Source organism: Camelus bactrianus, chromosome 25, assembly GCF_048773025.1.
Source record: "Camelus bactrianus isolate YW-2024 breed Bactrian camel chromosome 25, ASM4877302v1, whole genome shotgun sequence".
Lineage (NCBI taxonomy): Eukaryota > Metazoa > Chordata > Mammalia > Artiodactyla > Camelidae > Camelus > Camelus bactrianus.
The window spans coordinates 3,649,444-3,674,211 of NC_133563.1; the positions used below are offsets into that span (position 1 = coordinate 3,649,444).

Below are 24,768 nucleotides of genomic sequence, written 5' to 3' on the forward strand. Positions count from 1 at the left end.
AAATTATCTCTATCGATGTGGATAAATGATAAGACAGTTTTAAATGTCTGACATCTCCCTCTCTTTTCGTGTCTTTCTGTCTACCTCTCTCTCTCTCACACACACACACACACACACATCTATACCTGCCACATACTGTTTTCCAAGTCCAGTCCCGACTAGCTCTCAGCTCGAAATTCAAGCTGACTGCCCACAACTCAGCAGTGCATCAAGGCAAACATGGTTCCAGTTGTAGCAGACAAACTGCTAAGAGATAACTTGGAACTGATATTCCTTCTTGCACATTTGATCAGCACAGATCAATTCTTGGATCAGCACACACTTCAAATGCCCAATAACAATTTTTTGTACAAGTTTCCCTTGGATGGAATAAGATATGTATCCATCACTGTTTTTTCTTCTTTGGAAAATGTTCACTAGCTTAGCAAAGGCTTACTTACTCCATAAAGACACGGAGAATATGTTACCACTGGTTCATGAAACTCAATGAGAATTTACTAACAAGAATTGTGGCGTCCGAGGACCAATTCTAAAAAACACAGATCCGGTTCAATCCAGCAAACACCCATTAACTTCCTACCCTGTGGAAGCCACTATTCTGGAGGCTCTAGGGGTGCAAACTGAATTCCCCATGCAAAAACAAATTTTCTCAATCACGCTATGAAGGGTTCTTTACATATCAAAGTTGGCAGGAAATAGAAGACTAAAATTATTTCAAACTGTTGTTGGCAGTAAGCTTCTGTCTGTGTTAATTACACTCTGTGTTTGATGCTTATCATTCAGTCAACAGTCAACGCATTGCAGCCTTCCTGTGATTGACTAAATACCAAATTACTATGTGCAGCTTTTTGGATTTTTGAGTTTATCAAATTTATATCATTCGCAGATTTGATAATCTAATAGTTTTGGGGTGTTTCCAGTCCCAACTCCTTTAAGAAATAACTAATCAATGAGAATCTTGGATACAAATCCAGACACCCATGAGAAAGGACTTAAAAGTTTAGAACCCATTCAATTTTTTACAGGTTTTTTTAAGGAAGCTCTTTTAATTTTAAATTTGAAAAGATAGATGACTTGGGAAGAAAAAAATTGCACCATATTTTAGTATTGTCTAATTATACATTATTACATAATGCATAGACATCATCAAAAATGAACAGAATTTGGGTATATGTGCATATATGTGTTTGTAAGAGCATGAGAGTATGAGGGTGAGAGACTGAGCTACTGAGAATAATTTAAGGTAAGGATCATAATGAACAAAAATAACATAGAAAACACATGCTTCACATAGGTTAGTTTTAAGCTTAGCATTCTGTTCTCAAAGTATATGTTATATTAGGGAGAGAGCGGTTAGCATCCCACAGACTGTTTACAGTCAGAGGTGTGCCGGAGCCAGCCTGTGCCAACTTGGAAGAGCCAGTTTTGTGCGTCTTTGCAGCTCCACATTCAGCAACTTACTATGGGTAACTTGAAATTGGCTATAGCGGGAACAGTTACACCACAGAAATTGACAAATCCTATAAATCAGAACTTTTTTCTAAGAGAGCTGATTGATAAACATTTACCAGGACACAACTCTGTGTGTGTGTGTGTGTGTATACACACACACACACAATATACACTAGGGAATAGAAGGCCAGACAGCACTGTAATGCAGGGATTGTTTTACTTTTGAACCCTCACATTGGACATTGAACAGTTTTTCCCCTTAGTAATTATAGACAGATGATAAACAGATAATAGACAATAAAGAGGGATAACTAACCAAATTATTACTATAAAGAAAAATAAGAATAAAATTGGAATTAATAGATGGCTAATAAATGCAGAAAATTGTAATGCCTTTACTAAAAAGAAAAAACTGTCTTAATCGTTTCATAAACTTGTTTGAGCTAGGAAGACAGCTTAGCGTGCGTCTAGTCTAACTCCCCATTTCACCTTTAAGGAGACGGGCTCAGAACACGTAAGAGGTTTAGCTGTAGTTACAGAACTGGACAAGTGACAAAGCCAGAACAAGACTTGAATGTTCTCACTCGGGTTTTTAATGGGTCCATGAGACCTACTGTGTTCCGCTTCATGGTATCTTAAGCTGAAATTGCCAAAACAAGTATCAGTTTTTCCAGCAAATGTTCTTCATTATTAAAACAAAATACTAGCTACTGTAAGTCCTTTTAAGAGAGTAGAAATTTATTACAGATGTTTCTTTAAAGCAGACCCCCCACAGATCTTTCCAAGTCTTGACCAAAGTCCCCAGTATCTTCTAGATAGAAGGATTAGAGCACACAGTTTGGGAGGTTAGGATGATTCAAGTATTTTCTTTTATAGAATTTCTCTTGAAGTGATCACGCTTGCAGTTTCCCCCATCATTTAAGGCAAAACTAAACAGACGTGGTTTTCCCAGAGTATTAAGCTAATTTCAAACCTTAAAGAGATTAGAAGCTGCCCAGTACTATTGTAAAATATCACATTGTTAAACCACGAATGAAAATACCTGCCAGACTTATGACTAATATATGGATTGCTTGATGTTCCCTAAAACACCCTGTTCAGAGGGAGTGCTTACACACGGACGGTTTACACTTCATAAGCTGTTAGAGTGCTAGAAACCTGACCGCTAGGAACAGAAGGAAGCCGACGCCCTTCTCTCTCCCACTTGAAGATCCGTCTTATCAGGCATCGCTGATGGCATTCACTCTTTTTTTCTGGTGACAAAAAATCCATTCATTCTCTAAAAATAAATTGAGGCAATAGTGCAAAAGGAACAGGTTTTACAACCAGACACTCAAGTTCAAATCCTAGTTCAGCTACTTCCTAACTGTGTAACCTTGGAAAAGTTATTTGACCACGCTCAGCCTCAATTTCCTTATCTGTAAATGTCCAGAATGATAGTGCCTACAATTAATTTTATTTGTTAAGATGAAAGAGAAAACATTTCTAAGGTATCTGATAGAATGTCTGGTGCATAGTAGATACTCGACAAAACTTAGTTCCTCACTGGCTAGGTGTTAGCGGTACAAAAATTAATACATCATCATGTTTGCACTCTAGGTATTTATGATAGTAGGAGAAAAGATTTCTAAGTGACTAATTTCCACACAGTATAACTTGGTGAATCACTTAGGGTCTAATGAGGAAACAGATGGAACCTCACACTGGATAATTTGAAGAGGGTCGAATAAAGGGACTATTTACAAAGGTATGGGAAAGGTGAGGAAAATCACAGGAGACACTGCAGTGTCCCAGGGCTAAAACCCGTGTGACACCGCCCCTCTCCTGGGCCTGAAGGGCTAGAGGAAGAGCAGATACAACTGCCTGGAAGGGAAGAATGCAACAGTGGGGCACAGAACTGACCGTGTATATCTCTTTCCAAGTCCACATTGATTGACACTTACATTGGTTGCTTGAAATTGGCCAGGGTAGGACTATTTACATCACAGAAGTGGGAAAACACTATGAATCAGAGCGCTCCAAACTCCCAAGGTGGTTATTAACCAGTTACCAGAATATCAACCTCTGATGAGGGAAGCAATCAGCCCAGAGTAACTCCGCAGAGAGGACACTAGGGGGGAAAGAGCCCAAGTGTGTTCTCTTTCTTCCCTCTCTTCTCCTGACAATGGCCAAACCTAATCAGAAGCCAGAGGTCTAGAAATGGTACCCACTCAGGCTGACTTCTCAGGCAACTAGCAGGGTGGAAGGAATGGATAGAGGAGATGGGAAGGTAGAAACAGAAATATACAGAACATACGACAGAAGAGAGGATAAAGAGCTATTGATTTGCAGATACTAACTCCTATATGTAAAAAAGGTAAACAACAAGTTTCTTCTGTACAGCACAGGGAACTACATTCAATATCTTGTAGTGACCTATAATGAAAAAGAGTATGAAAACGAACATCTGTGTGTATATGGATGACTGAAACATTATACCATAAACCAGAAATTGACACGTTGTAACTGACTATACTTCAAAAAAAATTTTTTTTAATACAAATTTTTAAAAAGATCTATTGAAGTATCAAGGAGGAGATGATAACATTTCCTGGGGAAGTCAAGGAAGACAGAGAGAAGACGGGTCTGGAAGGGTGAATAAGAGTTACCACATGCAGAAGACGAAAGAACGCCTTACAGACAGGGAAACCTGTGGAAGGAGAGCTGCCCAGGTGCCCAGCCCTGCTGAAGGCATGATGTATTTAAGGATTAAGGATGCAGCATGGCGTTTGGGGTGGGAGCCTGGAAATTATGGAAGGTAAGTGTGGGAAAACATTCTGAGGTCATATTGAAAAGCATCTTAAACTGTATCCACTTTTTTTTTCCATCCTCAACACCACTATCCCCACTGAGGCCACCAGCATCTCTCACCTGGATGACCACCTTCTAATCCACTCTGGGAGAGGAGCAGAGAACACCTGTGGACTACCGGAAAAGGGAACGTCTAGGCTGGGGGTCAGGGCAAGCATATCTGGTGACTTTGTCTCCATCTGATGAGCTAGCTCCCTGCCATGCCACCCGATGGAAGCGAGGGGCAGCCGCCAGGGTCATCAACGGCCAAGATGTGTGTCGTCACCTGTGACGCTCCAAGATGCTGAAAGTTCAGTAAGAAGCACAATCCAAGGGCACGGAATTCGCTCAGCCACTCCCTTTTTGGAGGTCGCAGCTCAGCACTGAGCACCCCATCCTCAACATGGTGGTCAGGGAGGGTAGGGAATGGGGGTCAAAACACTAAGAGTGTCCTCCTCACGTATACAGCGACACTCTCGAGTGGTATAAACTGAAGGGCACAGTTCCCACGATGTTCTGCTGCACGGCAAATTGTCCTGAACCTTAGTAGCTAAAACAGCAATCGTCATTTTACTATCTTTGGGGGGGTCATTATTTGGGAAGGGCTTTGCTGGCTGACTCTGGCTCCAGGTGTCTCATGCAGTTACAGTCAAATGATGGCTGGTGCTGGGACAGCGGGTGGCTAGCCAGGCACCTCTGTCCTCAGGAGTATCGGGGCTTCTCCGTGGGATTCTCCACCTGAGCTCCTTCAGGCCTCCTCGTAGCACAGTGGCCGCGAGTCATTTTGGCTGCTTACATAGGGGCTCAGAGGTCCAGAAGGATTATTCCAGTGATCCACGCGGGAGCTGCATCACCTTTTACGACCTAGCATTGGAAGTCCCATAATGTCACAGTTCCCAAAGCTGTGAACCCGCCCAGATTCAAGAGAAGAGAACATAAGCCCTAACGCTCAGAGGGTCACGTTGTAGGAAGGCCATGTGGTTGGAGAGAGAATTTTTATAGCCATCTTTGGAACACGCAGTCTGTCAAAGGCACCAGGAAGGTTCTCTCCCCCAAACGAGTCAGGGTACTCGACTCCCACCATTAATTTGCCATCAGTCACTATTCTCATATAGGTAAGGCCTCGTGGAAAGGGGTACAGAATATGGGCCCCAAATGGCAGCAAGAGGCCAGAAAGAGAGGAAAGGATTTTGATTCCTTGAGCAGCACAGTAAGATTTTCATTTTAGAGCTTTCACTCTAGCTGTGTTGTGGGAAGTAAACTGGAGAAAATAAAACAAAGGCCGGAAAAGCAAGTAGGATGCTGTGTGGCAGCTTTGCCTCTAATCGGTGTGTGTCTTCGTTGTCTATTTTTTTAATGAGGAAAACAGTGGCACTTACCTCATGGAGAAATTGTGAGAATTAAATACGAGTTAATATAAGTAAAGTGCTTGGTATATAGCAAGTGTTTTACACACACACACACACACATCTACTTGCTGTCATATTTGTACTGTCCATGTGAGAGATAGCGGTGCCTTAAACTAAGGAAATGGATAGATTTCAAACACTTACTGCATGGAGGGTGAGAAAAAGCAGGGCTGGGGGTGGGGCGATGAAATCAAGAATGACTACGAGGTGTGGGCCCTGAGCACACAGTTGGGTGATGACGGATAGGAGACGCGGAGGGAGACGGCTCTCCTGTCCCCGGGGGCAAGCCGGAACAGGCCTCAGGGCTTGCTTTCAAAGTGCTCTCCTTGGCTGTGAAAGCTTCACAAAGCGGACAAGGTTCTCAACTGCTCTAAGCTTCATGTCTTCACCGGTGAAAAGGAGATAACAAAACAGTGTAAATGCGCACTTAATTAGTGTGAAGTTAACTCTGCGATCTCAGCAAAAGAGAGGGAATAAAAGTAAACATGCGCATGGGAGAAAAAATTTAAATTATGGACCTTCGTTTAAACTATTCTTCCCAGTGAGCATCACTCTAAAGTGAACCCGAGGGAGGGCTATACAGCTCAGTGGCAGAGCACATGCTGAACACGCACAAGGTCCTGGGTTCAATCCCCAGCACCTCCATTATAAAAAAAAAAAATCTTGTACATTTAAGAAATAAAAAATAAAATAAAATGAACATGATGAGGAAGAGAGGAATCTGCTATGACCCCAGCCAGTTGGGTACCACGTCTCTCCTACACTGTTTGATTATAAAGGTTAAAGGCACATCTTTTTTCATATGCTATGGCCCCAAATAAAATCCAGTACAGCCAGGACCTGTCTTTGGTTGCTTGACCAAAACTCCATTAAGGCAAAGAGTCATAAAAATCAATCCATCAATAAAACATACGTAACTTTAATCTTTTATTTTAACTAAGAGCACAAATAGAAACCTCCACGTTTGGAGATGGGTTCTTGATACTGCATACAACCTTGACTTTGTGACTTCAAAAGGGAACAGCTGAGACAATTTTGTGCCCTTGAATGGTGCTTCTTACCGAACTTTCAGCATTTTGGAGTGTCACAGGCGATGAAACACACGTTTTGTCAGGCACACACTTAATCATTATGTTTCTGTTTCGATAGACCCATGAGTATTCTCTTCTAGGAACAAAAACATTATGTTAATTCTTATATATGGTTCTTGAGATGACCTCATAGTTAATATTCTTAATGTATGTCTGGCATTTTAATATTTTTTTTAAACATTCTACCAGAGAATTCTATTTGTAGGAATAGTTTGGTTACGTTAGTTGCCAAAATACACACACATGTAGCAGGAAGAAATATGAAGGATTTGCGGCACACTAGTAATCTGAGACCTCACGCAGCACGTGGTACTCACGCCCCCTGCAACACCAACATGCAGACCAGGAGACACTGAGTCACCACTTGCCGTGGCGAAGGAGTTGTTCCCGCCATCAACCCAACATCAACCCAAAGGAGGGGATGAAAAGTTCATTTTTTTATTCTAAATCTGAAAACAAATATAGTTGATAGATTATAGCTGGGAAGCAATAAAAAGAAATGCCCAAGTCCTGCCTTTGATTTAAAAGGCCTCAGGCGCAAGAAGGAGGAGACTGGTACTTATTTGCAAAGCAGGCGAGCTGGTTTTCACCCTGCCTCCCCCCCACCTTCGCCCCTCTACCCCACGGCCCACTCCCCTCTGCCATTTCAACCGGGTTCAAGCATGTCTCAGAGAGAGAGCAGAATCCAACTGAGATTAAAAGATGTAAAGAAGGAGCAGTGGGGATTTTTTTAGTCTTTTCCACCTCTGGCCAAACTAAAGGATTGATGGGGTACCAGGGCATTCTCCTGTGATGTTTGGAATGTCTGGGGGTAAAAAAAGACTGCTAGTACATTTTTCAGATATAGGTAGAGAGCAGCAGTCTTTGCAAACCTATGCAATGCCAGGAGACTAGAAGGAAACATGAGTGTGTTGGCACTTGGGCACAGACACGAGAGGTGCTCCCGCCTCATTGGCATCAGCAATGAGCAATCCTAGGGGCCCATCTGGGACGGACCCTTCAGTGGGAAGTAGGGGGAGAATGCAGCCACCTGTGGGGCGAGAAGAGGGATGGACAGTTGCTTCTGTGTGAATCCTCCAGGGGTCGGCCAGAGCAGAATAATAGACTAAAGGAATATTTGCAGGACAGAAAATGCATGGTAACTTCTCTGCAATCCACATCATGAGAGTAACTTCCCCTCCCCCAAGTGTCACTGAGAAGTTAGGTGAGGAGAAAGGGAGAGGAAGAAACTTTGCTCAGAAAAGACACTCTTGAAACAGTTAAATATTGAACTAGTCAAACTATGAACTGGACTATGTCCATTTCTTAGGTCTTAACCAAGAAATCTGTGTATTGGAGAGGTTTTACTTGAAAACAAGCTGAAGACTCAGGGCAGGAATGAAAGTCAGTTTAGAAAGAAAGTTACTCTTTGGAACAAAAATGCAGGACCATGGAGTTAATACCAATTACATGTATATATACCACACAGCGCAGGCTGATCTAGTAATTTCCCAGACACACAATTTTGGGCCTGACTACTTTGGAAGTGAGTGAATGAGATGAGTGCATGATTTAAAAAAAAGAAGAAGAATTAAAAGGAGAATTTGATAGAGAACAGAAGCACTGTCTAATGACAGAGTTTGGTTTGCCAAGAAGACCCAGAAGGCATGAGACCATGCCAGGTAATTCAAGGGTTTGAATTGTCAGTCTGTTAAAGATTAACCCCTCCTTGTACAACAGCGACTCAAGTTGATTTCTGATTCAAAATCTGAGAACAGATATAGATGGTTCGTGGATGTAAGACACTTCCCTGTCAACTGAGACCTGGCCCCTCCGTTAAGATCCACTTTACTTTGTGACAAAAGTGCCACTTGAGAGAATTACGGTAATCCAACCGGGCTGCAGCCAAAGCAGGCAATTTCGCTTCCAAATCCACCGGAGCCAATCAGGGTTTCTTTCCCTCTATATTTTGAAGGTGATAATATGTATGTTAACTATATTTAAACTATTCTTTTCAAAGCTAACAAAAGAAAGCTGCCACTCCTCCCCACCCCACCCCCTCATGAGAAAAACAGAGAAAGAAACCAAAATCAAAGAACCTTTGGCTAAAGTCTGTGAAAATCAGGCTTTGGTTAGTTGTTTTTACTGCCAAAAATCAAATAACTGTCCCCTCCCACCTCTTTACCTCCTCCTGTTCTGGCTTCTGTCCCCTGGAAATCATCCGGGATTCAAGCTTCAGCATAAACGGAACCTGGGGGTGGGTGCGGTGGGGAGGGAGGAGGAAGAGGCTGCCTGGCTGGGGTCAGAATCAAAACATCTGTAAAGGCGAGCATCACCTGCGAGCCCAAACGCTGCTGCTCGGGAATGGCTCCGAAGGGCAGAGCAGAAACAGCAAACGATAAACACGCAGGTACCAGGCTGGCAGCAGGTGGAACAGGTGTGGAGAGATGGGCACCTCCAATGTCAAGGTGAAATCGGTCACTCGGATATTTTTTAGAGAAAGCTAACAGGCTGCCTGAGAGGCTCGTGCGGCTCTTGAAGTGAGAAATACTCCTGGATTGTTATGATTTATCTGAAGCCCCAGGTGTGCACTGAGCTCCATAATAGGCAGTACCTGCCAAAACAAAGAGCAGAGCCCTTGCCCTGAAGAGTTTGCCATCTAAAGGCACCTTTGGGTATAGTTACACGCCCCAAACCAGCAAGGCAGAAAATAAACACAGCACAGACAGACACCAAGGAATAGATTTTGGCTGAATGTGTCAAAGCTTCTGGAAACAGGAGGGTTTCGGGATAGTTGTGGCTCTCCTTCCGTGTTGTGTTGGATTAAAAGAGAGAGAGACAAAGGAAAGCAAAACGTTGCTGTTACCATAAGGATTTAAAGAGCTCTTGACAGGGGACAGCAATGCACTAAATACAAAGAGATGATTTTAAATAAGATCTGCAATATAATCACCTATATTTGGTTCCAAAATTAAAGGAAGTTTAGAAGCTGTCCACAAGACAACATCATCAACACCATGAACTTCCCAAACATAAGCTGATCTTTAGAGGAACTGGTAAATGACTGTCTCGAAGGAGCAAGATGATGGTTTGGCTCAGGGCAGCCTCTGAGCAGGGCTGGCTCAGATGGGGCACCAGGATCAGGTCCCTGGGATGTCATGTGATGCAGTGGTCGAGACCAGCTTGTGGACGCAAATCAGCAGATTCTAGATCAGAGCTCTACTTGCCACTAACTTGGGAAAGTTAGTTTATTTCTCTGTTACGAGTCCTTCATTTGTTGAAAGAAAGAAAGGAAGGAAGGAAGGAAGGAAGGAAGGAAGGAAGGAAGGAAGGAAGGAAGGAAGGAAGGAAGGAAGGAAGAAAGAAAGAAAGAAAGAAAGAAAGAAAGAAAGAAAGAAAGAAAGGGAGGGAGGGAAGGAGGGAGGGAAGGAGGGAGGGAAGAAAGAAGTAGAACAGAAAAGAAGATGCTAATAACACCTAATTTTATGGGAACATCCCAGTCTCAGCCCAGCACGCGGCACAGTTATTACAGCTGGCCCTCCGACACACTCGCATCCTCACCTCCCGCTCTGCACTGAGTGTCTGCTTTTGTAGCTGGGTCTCCCCAAGCCCTATTCCTGAGCCTCGGCTCTGATAACCTGCTTCAGGCGTCCTCAGGGTGGGCAGCAAGCCCGATAGAGCAGAGACGCCCCATGAAATGCCCCTCCCGAGGTCTTCTCTGTTCTTAATTTTTACCTTGGTGAAAACCCTCCCGTATTTTCCTTTCCGCGAGAGAAAACAGAACCAGAACTTTTATTTCACAATTGACATCCCTGAATCTGCGTGTTCTCATGGTTCATGATGACTTCGCTTTCAACAGTTTCAAAAATGTTTCTTTCTCTGTGACTTCGACACACTGGGATGGGTATCCTGCAAGGCAATGGCAACTTTGTCTCGCAGAGCCTCGTACCACCCCTCTGGCCCTTGCCTTGGATGGCGTCCTGCCTATTTCTCCCCACTTTTCCTTCCAGGGCCTGAGCCATGGCCATTTGTTGGCAGGACCTCCTGGATGTCACCCCGCCCTGGTGCTCCATCCACCGGTCAGCATACACCCCTCCTCTTGGGATCCTCTTGACGGGGCCCTGCAATCTCTGCATTCCTTTAGGCACAGGGGCTTCCCTGCACAGGGAGCCTACAGTGGGGCCTATGCTGCCAGGATCTCATGCCAGCCCGGCCACGCCATTGGTGGTCTGCTCCACCAATTCCCCATTAGCCCATTTTCAGCAAATCATTGCCCCACCGTCCCTGCACTGCTCAGTGGACACTTGTCTGATCACAGGCCGGGACGTGCCCCAGCAAGACATCTTACTCTCCTCTCAAATCCTGATCACACATTACCTCCAACATCCTCTCACTGCCCATTAGCTGCCATATGGGAGAGAATTCTGTATCAACCGAAGACAAACTTCAACTCCATCGCCTCGTGGAAAGCCACATGTTGGATCCAATGTTATTAAAAGTCATTAGCGTTGACGGAGCACTGCCATGACATTCTCTGATTGGTGTTTGCTACTTTTCCCGGTGATTGTGCCATTCCAGCCTGCTCAGCATCGGAGCAGCACAACCTCCTCGTGCACTCGACGTGCCATCTTCCTCCTTCCTCGTCATTGGATGACTTTTCACTTGGCCTTTTCTGCAGAGCAGCCCCTCAGAATATGCCATCTGGAAAAAGGGAGAGCGGAAACACTGCTTTAAATTTAAAAAGGAAAAAAATGTAAAGAGATTTCTCATCACCCTGAATTAGATTCAATTTTCCCACTCCGTCTCCACCCTCCCAGGGGCTGGCACCCTCTTCAGAAGCTGTTCCTATTTCTTCTAACTATGACTGGGGTTGGGGAGGGGGGGACAGGGAGGCAGGAAGGGAGGGAGGGAGAGAGTGAGTAAGAGAGAGAGTGTCATCCAATGCATTGGCTAGATTTGGCTGAATTGATGTCACTGCTCATTAAGGAAACAGGCAATCTGCTTCTCATTCTCATTGGAGAAAATAAATCTGCGCAGGACCCAGCCAAATAACGTGTAGCAAATGATCAATGTTATCCGAGGGAGAAGATGATTGATCCTTTATTTCTTACACCCTCTCATGCATAATGCATCAGATCCAGGATGTCCTCGCTCACCTCAGGACCTAGCCATGATGTACCACATTACCATGCACAACGCTCACTCTGAATTTCTAGTGACAATCTCCACATCCCTGAGCTACCAGGAGCCAAGAATGCTTCAGCATTCAAGAGTCTCTGATAGCAGCGGGATGGATTTTCAGATCCCTTCCGGGCCTTTTTACAAACACATGCATGACTCATGGAAAGTCTCAGAGACCTCAGGCCTCAATATCCCCTAATGCAAAAAAAAAAGACTCGGAAAGATTGGTGTCTTTCTGAATAGCAGATAAAAGATTAGAAAAGACGGGAAGCTTTTGAAGAACCAACAATGAAGGAGACGGTGAAAGTGGAAAATGAACCGTGTTGACTTTTTGCAATAGTGATCAGGTTTCAGAGAACCGAGGTAATCATTTGTGATTTTGGAGGAAACTGGCTCCCTAAAAGTATTTTAAGCTGACGTTGTTTTGCAGCTTTTTCTCCACACTCATTAAGAGAATGATGGTGATGATGATGACGACAATAATGGCATCTAATATGTTTAGACACCTATTCGACAGGCTTTGCGTTAATAAGCACAGTTCACGTGTTATCTCGTATAACGCAAACTGAGGCTAACAGACCTTCGTTAACTTGCCCCAGAGTTCACGGCTAATAACCAACAGATTCCAGGAACCAACACCAGTCATTTGTACATAGAAATGCTACTATGGTGAGAATGGGGCCAAAATGGAAAAATCAGAGTGGAGTATCAAAATGTAACTGGCCATCTGCTGGCAGAAGATACAGAAAAGCCAGTGGAATGCGAAGAACTGATGAGTTTCAGCCCTTACTGTGAGGCAGTCACCACACTAGATTCTTTACATAAGTTTCAATCCTGGTAACAGTGTTAAAATGATAACCAGTCTACGGCGTGGGCAACATCACCCGTCTCCTGGTTTTTAAGCCCGTGTTTCTCAGTTTCAAACCACCCTTCCGTGCTGCGCTGGGCGCGCTGGGGCTCAGACTCCGCAGATCTCATTTCTGCTTTGCTGGCCGCTCCTGTGAGGCTCTGCCAATAGGGGGCGCCAGAGGGAGGCTGCGAGGCTGCGGGAGGAAGAAGGGTTTGATGCTTCCGGTTTTATTTCCCCGTTCTTGTCAGCGTCGTCTCAGCAGCACTGCTTAGCCCTGGCGGCAGCAGTTCATTCCAGCTTGCCACGGTAGCTTTCTTCCCAGTAGCAAAAGTGGTTCAAGTGTGTGGTTCTTCTAACACTCGTGGAACCAGCCTCCTGATGCCGCCCTTCAGTGCCCCCAGCCCCGCCAGCCAGCGCTGCCTCCTCCGAGGTCTGCATCCAAGCTCCCAGGGCCCCTCCTCCCATCTTCTCAGTTTTAATAATTCCCACTTCTCCCTTTTGTCTCCCCAGCCAAGGGGTGGTAGCAGCTTCCTGCATCATCACCTCCATGATACCCTGGAGGTTCATTTATAACCTTTTCATTTCTCCAATCCCAGGTTAACAATTCTTAACATTAAATTCTCTCTGTTAATATAACTGGTATGGTTGCTGCCTTCTGACTGGAACCCACGTGATACAACCCTCAATTCAGAGACGAGAGTAAGTTGCTCACGTTCACTCCTGAGCTGATTAGAGTAGTTGAGGTGAACTCCAACCCCGGGGCTGTCTGGTTCTCCAATTTCCCATGATGTCTCCCCAAATAAAGCAATTGCATCCATTTCTGCCTATGTTGAATAAAAGGACACACGTGGAAAATGTACATCATGCAGATTAAAGCCCAGTAATAGCTGGACGCTGTGTAAAACGATGGCACTGCATGCACTGAATTTCTCATCAATATTTTTAATAATAATAATGACTATCCTGTATACAAAGTGGATTCCATTGCCCTGAAATGTCTTGTTCAGTGACTTAGCTTGCTTCTGTGTTCAATACAACGTTAAGTCTCTCTCCAAGTACAAGAAAAGACTGTGCAACCCTCTGCTGGTATGTACACAACACCTGGATAGTTCTAGTTCTGCAAAGAAACTCTGGGCAGAGGGCAAGAAATAGGTTGTAACCAAAGTCTTCATCCATCTCATAATAAAAAAGGCATCCGAAATTTCAAAAAGGTCTTGTTGATTTGTCACTTATATCTAGCAGGACTCCACAATGTAACGACAGACACTCCAGAGGCCAGGAGAGTGGAGGATTAAAGGGCATACCATGTGCACCAAAAGCGACGGAGACCTCAGGCCCGCTAGCCCAGCAGGGTGATTACTGACGCTGCAGCTACACTCTAAGACTTAAGACGGTTGATGAATCCAAAGACTAAGAGTATCAGTTCAAAAGCTATACGGATCAGAAGCCAAGAAGTCAGAAACTACTCCCAGACGAGAACATTAAGGCGTCACCAGGACATGATACGTAACAGGACAAGCAACTTTATTTGAGTAAATAGGCATAGAAATATTTGCAAGTCTCATATTATGTTAACCCAGGTCCACAGCATACATATTAAAATGAAAGACGTTCTTATGCCCCTTGAGATTGAGACATACACACACACACAGTTTCTTTCTCCTTTCTTAGAAAATTTTGCTGTTTTCCAAATCACAGTATGTCTTGCTTTTGACTGTGCGTTAAAGTAGAAATACCTATCTTTTCTCATTACATTAGCAAATGTACCCAAAGGCCATACTGCAGTGAGCCCATCTAAAACACACGACAGACACACTGTTATTTCTAGGAAGTCCTAACAGAGCCCAGGGAACACAACGTGTCATTTGACCAACCTGGTGGCCTAAACCACAGGGAAAGGTCGAGTAGGGGACTGTAGAGAGAAATTGTCACCCTCTTCCATTGTAATACTTCATTCTGAGTAAGTGCCCTTGGCAGCACCTACCACAATGTCACGCATCCAGCAGATACCTAATAAATTCTGTCTGCCTCTGACAGCGCTGCCAGAACACAAAGGCGTTATAATGAATAGTGGGGGGTAAAAAATACACAGGTGATGGCTTAGAAGTGGCTTCTCTTCCAACAGCAGGTTAGAACAGTGAAGCCTGCTGTCGTGGCAGGGAGGGACGGCACTAGATGTGAAGACTGAAACTCCCTTGTCTTCTGACACCCAAGGGAAGGGGGGCTAGGAGGAGAGCCCCGCTTTCCTTTTAGTAGCATAAGAGTGGTCACTGCTCACACGGAGGCTGCCCTCAAGAATCCACACCCTCTGAATCTGGAGACAATCAGGAAACAACCACCTGTTGAAACCTAAGAGGTGATCTAAGTCAGCACACTCGGAGCAGCATTGTTAGTGGTCCTAAGATTTGGTGTGTAAACGTGTGGCTTCATGGACTTGGGAACCCACCAAGCCCAACAGCTAAGGGCCAGAATGTGAGGAATTAAAGTTACCACCTAACCAGCTATATTTATCTCATCTGTAAAGAAGAGAAGTATCAACTGAAGAGAGATGTGTGATCAAGGAAAAGGAAGACTGAGGAATGTGAATGGGGATTTGTCAGTGTTTATCCAGCAGTGAACAGGAAACAAACATTGTACTAAGAAACACCTATTTCTGTTACCAAAAGAGCTCTGCTTTAGGGCGCAGGGATAATTAACCGGGGGGTGAGAGGCTGGCGTAAGATATAGCTGGCTAAGGACTAGAAAAGGAGTCTAAGAAGTTAACATAAGTCTCATCAAGTTGTTTTAGCGTCATGTAAGGTATTAAAGTCAAGCCTTTAAGTTATGACTGCCTTTGAGTACTTGCAGTGGACGCCACCCATCTGATTTGGGAAACTTGGGCATCACATGATTGGTAGACATGAAAAAATGAGGGAAGGGACTGTCCTGTGCTTATGAAAATGGCCAACAGAAGACAGATCTCCATACTTTCTGGACAGGTCACAGGACCTGAGAATTAGCCCTGTTTCTTTCTGCACTTCTCAGGTCAGATAACAATCAAAACCTGTATTTGGTGGGTGTTCCTTGGTCTTCTGGAACTGACTGATCTGAACTGACTCCAGATCAATTGGTCCACAAAACTGAGAACCAGTTCCTACACATTATTGCCCAAACCAAGCCCCTCCCAGCCTGAAATGTCTGACTCAAGCAGCGCTGCTCTCCTCACACCTCCGTCCCTGCCACAGTGGCCTTGAGTCTGCCTCCTGCTAGAAGGAAGGGTTGGAAAGTGCATCTTTGCTTTGTGGCGTGTCATCAGTTCAACTCCTCTTTCACGTGTATATTTAATCTCTCCAATTAAGTCATAAGCAAAATCATGAGCGAGACCATGTCCTTAATGTCTTTTTGTTATTGGTGAGCACACTGCATTCCAGGCCCCGCACGGAGAGCTTTACGCCAACAGCGCTGTGAGGTAAGCATTATTTTCTTCATCTTACACAGGAAGAAGTCAGTGCATGAGTTGTTTAAGAGAGAGTTGGATAATTGGCCTGTGATTACCTACTTTGCAAGCAACAGGGTTGGATTTAAGCACAGGGACTGTGCTGCTAAGGGAAGGCAGTGTAGTGTTATGGCTGAACGGATAAAAAGATACGCTCTCCAATTATTCAGTGTATTCTGTTACAGGTTTTGAAAGGGTATGATGTTGGTATAAGAATAGATGGTTTCAGAGAAGGGTAAATTCAGAAATAGACTCCGTATGTATCAGAATTTATTTTTTTAATTGGGAGTTTTAGATTTGCAGACACTAACTAATATACATAAAATAGATAAAACAACAAGTTTCTACTGTATAGCACAGGGAACTATATTTAATATCTTGTAGTAACCTATGATGAAAAAGAATATGAAAATGAATATATGTACATTTCTATATGACTGAAATATTAGGCTGTACACCAGAAATTGACACAACATTGCGAACTGACTATACTTCACTTAAAAAAAAAGAATTTATACTCTAATGAAGCATCTTAAAACAATGAAACAACGGAAAACTCAGTAATGATGGAGAACCTGGCTAACCATTTAAGTAGGAAACGTTGTTAAGTTTCTAACCCTTGCTATGTATGGGAATGTCTGAAACATTCCAGTTAAAGATTTAAATAGGAACAGATCAATAATAAAAGTACTAGAAGAAAATATATATGAAATCAATAAAATCTTGGGCTAGGAATTACACCAAAGATAGAAATCATGAAGGGAAGCGATGGATAGTTTTGATCATAATTATTTTTAAAGTTTCTGTTTGACACAAAACACTATTAACAAAGTTCTTTAAAAGTCAGGTGACAAATGCGAGATCAGCAGAGAGAATATATGACAAAATAAATAATATACTTAATATATAATGAACTTAAAAATTCAATTAGGAAACTATAAACAGCCCAACAGGGAAAAAAATGGGCAAAAGTTATGAAGAGATACATCATAAAAGAAAGAATACAAACGTCTTTCAAGCACATAAAAGATACCCTCTCTTGTTAGTAATAAAATAAATTCAAATCGGGACAATGAACTAATGGTGTTTTTAATTTAACAGATTAATGTAGTTTTTTTAAAAACACATTTGAGGGAACTGAGGGTCTGAGGGAACACAGGCATTCTCACACAGTATTGGCATGAATGTAAATTGGTTTAATATCTTTAGGTGACAGTTTGGCTATAGCTATCAATTTTTTCCCCAGAAATTCCATTTCCTAACATGATTTGTCAAACATGTGAGGGAAAAAAGGGATTGCAAAGGTATTCAGCATAGAGTGTGTTATAATAGCAGAATAGTGGAAATAAACTAAACGTCCATCTGTAGGGAATCAGCTTAATAACTAGTGATAAATCCATACAATTGGTTACTACGTGGCTACTTAAAACTATGGCACAGGCTTAATGTATGGGCACAAAATATGACCATGGTATTCAAGTGAAAGTAGCAGATTATTAAACAACATGAATGTGATGGTTCCATTACAATATTAAAAAATTAAAGTGTATGTGTAGAGGGTAGTTTACACATGCATAAGAAACAATGTAGACAAAACACCAAGATGTTAATAGTAATTATCTTCAGGTGCTGGGATTACAACTCAAAGATACTTTACTTCTCTTTTATTTCTTCAATGTTTTCTTTTCTTTTAAATCTTGAGCTAGGAATTACACCAAAGATAGAAATCCTGAAGGGAAGCGTTAATGAGTATATTTTACTTTTACATTGAAAAGATAGGCAAAAGTGATAATACGTTACAAAAACGAAGCTTTCTCATCCTCTGAGACTCTTTTCATTAGAGCTCTCGTTACACTAGTGTGTGACTGGTTTGCTCTCCAAAGAGCAACAGGGGTGTAATCACTGGAAGATCAGGCCCTGCTTTTCAGTGGGCAGGAACCCTATCCCTACTAGACCCACTGTAGTTCATCACCTACTCGACCAAGAGTAGAATCGGGTCTCTGTAGATCTGTTTATTGTTGGCAGAATTTTTCGGATCCTGTCCAGAGAGATCATTTGAGTGAACTCCCTCTTGTTCTCTGCTCATATTGAATCTTCATTACTTCCGACCTTCATTAATGAAACTTCATCATGAAAACTTCATACTGAATAAGGTATTGGATCCTCCCCATGTATTTTGCATTTGCCTCCCAGTTGTTGATTGGCAGGTGGATTAGCAGTGAGTATTGAATTGTTCAAGAAAAGTCAAAGACTTGACCCTCAGGGCTCTTCTTATGCCAGAAGTGTCTTAAATTTAGAAGACAAAGGAAAAGTTCATAAAATATTTTGTGACCTTCAAATCTGCCATCTGCCACCCTCCCTGTTTACCTAGACATACATCCGTATATTTCAGCGGACATCATTATGCTCACCTCTCCAAGGACTCACGCAGGAAAGCCAGAGAAGTCAAAGGGAATCCTCTTTGGGGACAACATGTGTCCCTCACTTGAGCAATTACAGCCCTGTGTTCATCCAGGCTGGACAGGCTGACCTTGTCTCTTAAGTCCTTTATAAAATAACATCTGTACCTCACCCTCCTATTGCGACGAGGGAAGAGATGGATTCTCACACAGCCTGCTAACAGCTGTTTGAGCATTCCTTCTACAATCTCGGAGAACACCAAGAAAAAACTCCCAACTGTGAAGCCAGGATGATTGGAAACACCCTGAGCGCCAGATTAAAAGTAAGAAAATTGCATCAAACCTCAGAGAAATTTTTTTTTCCCACTGTTTCCCATGGAGACCCCCCACCACCACTGACTCCAGATTAAATTGTTAGAGTTTAATGAATTATTATCATGTTCCCAGAGAAAACTGTAACTTTGGACTTTTTGTTTGTTTTTAACTAAAAGCTCTGTGTACCGGCTGGCAATTTTTCCATCAATGCCAATTTAAAAAAAAAAAAAGAATATGTTTTTCACATAGAAATGTCCCCCTCGCCTTGATCACTGTATTCTTCAGACATACTTCAACGCATTCAGATTCCAGACAAGTAACGTGACAGTTGATCTCCCGATCAGCAATTGTTACATCAAAGAAAAGACAGAGACTTAACTGAATGAATTGCACAGAGAAAGGCCAGGTGCACAGGGGGAGGCAGCTTCATTTGTGCATTTCTGTAGCTTAGGCACCTACTAAAGGTGCAGAAGAAACGAAATCTGAAAACGTGTTTACCCAGGGTTTTTTCCATTTGTTAGAAAACTCCTGCTTAAAAAAAAAAAAAAAGTTGCAGCATAAATAGTTGTGTGGAGAAGACTGTACAGTGAATTATTCATTCAAGCTGAGCCATTCCAGGTTACGAGATGGGAGACTTCTTATAATCCTACATACAGTAGAGGTCTGGGATGACAGACGCTCTGTTAAATCAACCCAAACTGCATTCAATTCTTCAGAACGCAGCACTGATAAGGCACTGGTAGACCCAGGAGAGAAACTTCTGAGATGAACTGTCAGGTATCAGAGAAAAGCAGGTCAGAACAGAAGCCTGTTTTTCTAAAGCAATTTGTCCAGAAGGCCAGACAAAGGGAAGATATTGTTGAAGATTCTCGACTCTGTGCCTCCAGTATGAAGACGACTGTAACAATAGGACAAGCAGCGTGTTTTCAGGGCAAAGGGAGGAGGAAAAAAATCAATCCCATGACTGGTTTTTAGAATATTTTAAATGATCATAAAAATATGATGTATGCATAGAGGCAATTCTGACAAATATAGAAAAGCAAAATAAAGAAATAACCTCTCCTCTTATTACTCAGAAATAAAAACAACCATTAATACTTGGTATAAATTATTTTGGTCTATTTTATGTGGAGATAAATGCATTTGATGGTGATGATAACCTAAAACATACATCATATGTATATATATAAAATTCTCGCCGAAATTGGATTTATATTATATGAAGTATTCATAACCTGCTTTTTTTCACTGAACATTCTAGAAGATTTTAATCATAATGTTACAATGTTTTAGATTTATTTGCAATCATCATCAAACATGGTTTCAGGCACCAATATGAAGTTTAAAAAAAATCTTGACATTGGATCAAACAATTTCCTGACATAAAAGACGCGTATACCCAGCCCTAGTTTTGCGCTCTCCCATGGGACATCATGAATTGTCTGGGAAAAGAAGACTAGTTAAATCACCTCTCCAAGCTTCAGTTCCTACGTCTGTAAAACACCACAGTGTTGTTGCACCTCCTTATCCTGCATCATTCAGTCCTGGAATTATCTTTATAAGCAAAATGTCAGTTAAAAGGGGACTCCTAAAATGATATAAACACACCTTAAATATTTTACAGTAACCTAAAACATATAAATGAACATTCATCAAGTTTAAGAAGTAGTGCCAAAGCCTTTTATTTTCTTTTCCTTACATAAACCACACCCAGAATGTATCGACAATGTCCAGTTTTACTTTCTTTAAAGAGGAACAGAACATACAGACACTCGTGAAACAATCTAAGTGCAAAATCCTTCTAGATTTCCCCCCACCCTAAATTTAACAGCAACTTCCCTTATGAAGACTTTCTAAACATTCAACTTCATTTTCATAAAAACAACACCTCTTTTTTCCCATCTATATATCGCCATTTTATATAATATTTACTCAGTGATTATAATTCCAACAAGAAAAGCATCTGAAAAGCAGGTTTGGGAACGAGCTAACTGATCATCTAAACCCAGCCTTCTGCTCAGGGCAGCTGAAGGACTCAGCCCTCCGGAGAATAACGCAGCGGCCTTGAGCATCCAGTGTGCTGTACCACCCATCACCACGGGGTAGACAGAGGGAAAACCTGACACACAACAGCCATGGGTGAAGTGCCCAAGGTACCTGTAAACATTAAGTGAGGCAATGCATGCAAAATACTTGGCCCAACGCTTGGCACTTCATTAGCTCTCGATGAACATTGGCTAACAAAAGAGGAAAATAACAAAACCCTTTCTGCTCTTTTGCTCACAATCATTGGTCTCTAGTCAAGTGTCAACCAAGACCAAGCAAAAAGAGCCTAGATGGTGAGGACTTGCTGTCATGCTGGAATCAGATCTCAAGGAAGAGGATCTGGTATAAATCAGATGCCACAAACTGAAAGTACTTTCCAGAATACAAGTTGTCTGGCTCTGATGAGAGGTTATCACTGGGTCCTTGGATCCCAGAGTCAGATGAAACAGTATAGACTTAAAAGCTGAAATAAAATGCTGGATCAAACAGACTAATAATCAGGGAAAAAAGAGAGTAACTGGGAACATTAAACACTGGCCGCCTTTTCAGGCCCAAACTATCTGCCTCATTATCTCTGGAATTTTTTAAAGTTTATATTTGTAAGTGGCTGTTTTGTGTGTCTATTTTTCACTTCAAGCCACGCACCAGTCACGGAAAAACACTAGTGAAGATTTCACTTTAAAAATATTATAAACCTGCATCTTCCTGGCTTTAATCAGCTTGTATCATCATCCTTCTCTATCCTCAAAAAATTCCTCTCTCACCACCAGCTTAAGCAGAACCATTTTCTTTCAGGTTTTCCCTCCAGCAAAAGGGATGTTAGCTAAAATAGGGTTTCAATGAGCTGTACTCTGAGGACATAGGGAATGCGGTGCAGAAGTAGAAAGACCTTACATTTCTATAAAGCAAAATGAACAGAGCAGACACTAATACTCAGCAGATGGAGTGTCAGCAAGGGGAATAAATAAGAACGGTGCGACGAGCACAGTCAAAATCCTTGAGAGTGAGAGTGACCGCTGACTTCTCTTGCAGATAATGGGTGCTGGAAAGACTGTAGTGAATAGGAGTTAGGTGAGTCCTAGGACCAGGGTTGTGAATGACAAGGAAGTGTCATCAAAGAACTACTGCTGAAGCTTCAGTTTGAAACACCCATTAGCAGTGGAAGAAAGAAGGAGAGAAGTCTCCTTACACGACAGTTTGCAGTGGATAACTGGACCTCAGGCCAGAGTGGGTCTTGTCAATTTAGTTCAACCTTCTTAGGGTCAGAGTTCTCTTAAATAATCTGTGGGAAAGCTCTGGACCTCAGAAGAGTTTTGAAGCATCTTGTAAAACTGCATGCACTTACCGCATGAGCCAGCAGTTGCCCTGTGGGACGTTTATTCCAAAGAAATGAAAACTTGTCCACACTGCACCTGTACAGTCGAGTTCACAGCAGCTGTATTCATAAGAGCCAAAATCTGGAAACGACTTAGACGTTTTTCAGTGGGCAAACAGCTGAACAAACTGGGGTGCAACCCTGCAGCACTACATACCGCTCAGCAATAAAAAGGAGTGAACTACTGGTACACTCTACAGCTTGGATGGCTCTGCAGGGACTCATACTGAGCGGGGAAGAAAATCAGATCTCAAAAAGTTACAAGTCATACGATTCCATTCATATAATTTTCTTGAAATAACAAAATTACTGAGCTGAAGAACAGATGAGTGGATGCCAGGGACGAGGAACAGTAGGGGGAAAGGCAGATGTGGCTGCAAACGGGGTAGCAGGGGGGATCCTTATGATTATGGACAGTTCCGTCCCTTGATGATGGAGTGGTTAAGTGAACCTGCGCACGGCACAACTACACAGAACGACACACACACACACACACACACACACACACAGGTACGTGAAAAACTGGTGAATTTGCACCACCATGATAGTCAGTTACCAATGTCAGTTTCCTGGGTTTGATTTTGCACTCTAGTTGTGCACTGTGTAAGTTACCATTATTGGTCCTGAAACACAGGACCCTTCTACATATTTTTTTTTGCAACTTGCTGTGAATCTATAATTATTTCAAAATAAATATTCTTGAAAAGGCAGGTCTTTGTGTCCTGACATGGAAATATGACTTTTATATTATTAAAGTCAGTTATCAAATGGAATTGTGGTATGATCCCCTTCTGAGACTGAGAATGTAAAGAGTGAAAAAGTAGTGAAAAATGAATTCACACTTTTTACTTGATATGTTTCTGTGCTGGTTGAATTTTTTTACTTAATATTCTTCTGCACAATTTGAATTTTTTTATTGTGTGAACATATTACTTTCATCATTTAAAAAGGCAAATTAGAATAATATAATAAGATAAATTATTTTTTTAAAAGCTATACATCCTCTTCTGAAAAAAAAAATCATGTCTAATTATATACACAAGTTTAGCAATTTCATGGACCCCAAAATCCATCCACAGGTCTCTTAAAGGGTGTGTGTCCCCTAAGTAGGCACCCCTGCTTTTAAAAAATGGACGCCTGCACGAGTGAAGAGAAGTTGGGTCAGGGGACCTATTAAATATATTCTATATTCACCCTGGGATCTATTTGCTATGACACCCAGCCGCCCTCCAGTGGGAAATAAAGATTTATTTCTTTGTTTCTTTGCAAGTGACTAGATGTGGAACTCTGAATTGCAACTTTAGGAACCACACTGAGGGTGATCATAACAAACATGGAGGAATACATTAACATATAAATAACTTATTACTAAGAGCACTTAGAACAACATGAGGAAATAGGATGGTTCTCTGAGCGTTTGTTTCCTCGCCATATTCCAGACAACCTGCCAGGCACTGGATATAAGACAGGGAGTTAAACAACCTAGTTTTCCACCTAGAAACTACCGGAGGCTGAGAGGCAAAGTGATGCTCTGCTTAATGCAAGACGTCTCATCTTGTTGAGAGTCTTCGGTGTATGAACAACATGTGTACATGATACATGAGAGTTATGGAACCGGAGTGAAAATGTTTTACATCTGTCCCTAAAAGAAACAGGATACATAAGTATATGAAGAAACATCTGAAGGATACATGCAGAGAGAGAGACAAAATCCACTCTCAAATGGCTACACTCATCCAGAGCTCTTTCGGACAACCAGAGGTTTTAATCTTTTGGCTCAAACATGGCAGTAAAAGCTAGAAGATTCAATAATCCAGGCAAATGATCTCTTGGGTTTTTTAACAGAAGGCTTGGTAGAGAACTACAATGGTATATTAATGAGAACTACAATAGTATATTAATAAGAATAGGACTGGTTAAAAAAAAAGACAATGAAATATTAACATTTTTGAAGTTGAGAAGGTGCGTGGAATAGAATACGTGTGGTAAGTTACACACCTTCCAATGCCAGGCCACCTGGGTTGGAACCCAAATCTGCTACTTAACAGCTCTGTGATCAAGGGAGTTACCCAACTCTGCACGCCTCCATTGCCTCATCTGTAGAATGGACACGTGATACAAGTTGTAATGGAGGTTAAATAAGTAAGTGTTTGTCAAATAAACTTTCCAGCAAACATTTATTGGACTCAAACCAAAAGCTATGGGTGTTCAGAGGAAAGCATTCTTGAGAAACAAAGTTATTTGAATGGGTAAGGACCCTACCAGGTGGTGACACCAAGAGGTGCTCTTCCAGATGAAATGCAAGCCAGGGCAAGGCAGGGAGGTGAGAGCCGGTTTAGGGACAAGCAGGCCTGGAGATGAGCCACA

General features: G+C 42.3%; 1 long non-coding RNA gene across 5 annotated transcripts in view; it reads right to left on the minus strand.

Annotated features, from left to right (window-relative positions):
* Positions 1 to 24,768, minus strand: part of LOC123612296 (uncharacterized) — a 165,048-nt gene that overhangs the window by 67,165 nt on the left and 73,115 nt on the right. For 3 of the 5 annotated variants that reach the window (XR_012502199.1, XR_012502198.1, XR_012502200.1), the window contains exon 2: positions 6,752 to 11,461. This is a non-coding gene — a long non-coding RNA (uncharacterized LOC123612296). The remainder of the gene's footprint in view (positions 1 to 6,751; positions 11,462 to 24,768) is intronic. The other 2 variants (XR_012502201.1, XR_006719517.2) reach the window with 1 other exon arrangement.